Genomic DNA, 2500 nt, shown 5'->3' on the forward strand with positions numbered 1-2500 from the left:
AGGTGAGAAACGCGCAGTGCACCCAGAAATCCAGCCAACGATTGACAAGTTGGATATACACTCAGTCCTAAGTTCCCAGTGGATTGATTTCATTGTGTCAACCACGTGTAGGACAGAGAAGGCTGTCTTTAGAAAACCCTTGCAGTCAAGCTCTGTTCCACAGTTTTACCCCATAGAGCAGTGACGCTCTGTTCGCTACGGTTTTGCATTGTGTCATAGTCTTGGTGGAAGAGAGACGGACATTGTTAATGCACTAATCTATTGCAATGTATGCTCAGTGATTCATGGATGTGTTGTAGTGTTGTGTCAATGAAAACGCAAGCGATGCTCCAGTGATAAAAAAAAAACTCTGCTATAAATCAAGTGACTGCAGATTTGAGGCGGAGAACTTGATTTTAAAGTCAGTGAAGCTTGTGTCAGCAGTGAATCAAGTTTTGTGTCAGTGAAAATGCAACCCATGTGTGTTGGAAAACTTCAAGGCTGAAGCTTGAATTCCGTATTTGTGGCGCGTCAGTGGACATATTTACGTGTTTTTCTAAAGATGCGGAGGGGTCATCACGGGCGATTGCGGTTATCGTCTGTACGCTTTAGTGATTTCCTTTGAAGTTTCGGACCTGAACGGCAGTAGCTCCGACTCTTCATTTTGGTCAGACATTGCTTTTTTTCTGTCTCATTACATTTAGTCAAGTTTTGACTAAATGTTTTAACATAGAGGGGGAATCGAAACGAGGGTCGTGGTGTATGTGTGTATGTGTGTGTGTGCGTGCGTGTAGAGCGATTCAGACCAAACTACTGGACCGATCTTTATGAAATTTGACATGAGAGTTCCTGGGTATGATATCCTCAGACGTTTTTTTCATTTTTTTGATAATTGTCTTTGATGACGTCATATCCGGCTTTTCGTGAAAGTTGAGGCGGCACTGTCACGCTCTCATTTTTCAACCAAATTGGTTGAAATGTTGGTCAAGTAATCTCCGACGAAGCCCGGACTTCGGTATTGCATTTCAGCTTGGTGGCTTAAAACTTAATTAATGACTTTGGTCATTAAAAATCTGAAAATTGTAAAAAAAATTAAAAAAAATTATAAAACGATCCAAATTTACGTTCATCTTATTTTCCATCATTTTCTGATTCCAAAAACATATAAATATGTTATATTTGGATTAAAAACAAGCTCTGAAAATTAAAAATATAAAAATTATGATCAAAATTAAATTTTCGAAATTAATTTAAAAACACTTTCATCTTATTCCTTGTCGGTTCCTGATTCCAAAAACATATAGATATGATATGTTTGGATTGAAAACACGCTCAGAAAGTTAAAACGAAGAGAGGTACAGAAAAGCGTGCTATCCTTCTCAGCGCAACTACTACCCCGCTCTTCTTCAGTTCTTGTCAATTTCACTGCCTTTGCCATGAGCGGTGGACTGACGATGCTACGAGTATACGGTCTTGCTGCGTTGCATTGCGTTCAGTTTCATTCTGTGAGTTCGACAGCTACTTGACTAAATGTTGTATTTTCGCCTTACGCGACTTGTTCGTTTGTTCGTTTGTTTGTTTGTTGTTAATTATGCGAGACAGGCAATACTATGTGCCGATGATGTGTCTCTGTCACTGTTTCCCTCTGTCTGTTCCTGTCTTTTTCTGTCTGGCTATATTTTCTCTCTGTGAGTCCGGCAGTAAGTCTGCCTGCCCCTTTCTCTTTTATCTCCCTCCCTCTCTCTCTCTCCCTCTCTCTCCTCTCTCTCTCCCTCTCTCTCTCTCTCTCTCTCTCTCTCTCTCTCTCTCTCTCTCTCTCTCTCTGGGAGTGAGCACACCCCAGGCTTCCGGCCGGTCGCATTCCTCCAAGCTCCTGCTTGTTCATCAAGTTTTCCTAGTTACACGCTGTTTTGTTCAACCAAGGTTAGTACAAGCAGGGACCTATATTGGTACAAGTGTATGTAAGACTACAACAGTTAGAATGCCGGTGGAAAATATAGCGTTCCGGGCCATTTGTGGTGGATTTTGTGCTGTTTTTCTTAACTTCATGTGCAAACGGGCAAAAGTGACTTTTAGGTATGTTAGAGAAAAAATGAAAGGTAAATGAAATAAATGAAATGTAGTTTGTTGAAAAGATAATAAAAAGACCATTCCAATGGTATAAGTATGAACACTGTGAGTCAATTTGTTCAAAAGTTACGAATTTTTAATTGAATAAAATCCCGTCCTTTGTTTTACTAATTGGACATTAGAAAATTTGTGACCAGATTACATACATGCGCTGAACAACAAAAACCTGCCTAACTTTTTTATTTTCAAAGCTAGAAGAAAACCAAAGATATCTCTGGAATTGTTATGGCTAGAGCTATTGATTGAAATAAAAAAAAATGACAATTTTTTTTTTAGTTAATTAATTAATTAAATAAAAGGTGAATTAATTACCGTCGTTAACACAACCAAGCGACTGTAAACCTGCCTAACTTTTTTATTTTCAAAGCTAGAAGAAAACCAAAGCATACGG

The 2500-nt window shown here is 38.9% G+C and overlaps 1 protein-coding gene across 2 annotated transcripts in view; it reads left to right on the forward strand.

Moving 5' to 3' along the window:
- Nucleotides 1-2500, forward strand: part of LOC138966496 (uncharacterized) — a 105971-nt gene that overhangs the window by 49035 nt on the left and 54436 nt on the right. The window contains exon 1 of one of the 2 annotated variants that reach the window (XM_070338764.1): nucleotides 1-646. This exon is cut by the window's left edge and continues 44 nt beyond it. The exons of the other annotated variant lie outside the window; for it this stretch is intronic. The gene's annotated coding sequence lies outside the window, so the exon portion shown is untranslated. The remainder of the gene's footprint in view (nucleotides 647-2500) is intronic. 2 annotated transcript variants of the gene reach the window in all.

The sequence above is a fragment of the Littorina saxatilis genome, linkage group LG5, assembly GCF_037325665.1.
Source record: "Littorina saxatilis isolate snail1 linkage group LG5, US_GU_Lsax_2.0, whole genome shotgun sequence".
NCBI lineage: Eukaryota > Metazoa > Mollusca > Gastropoda > Littorinimorpha > Littorinidae > Littorina > Littorina saxatilis.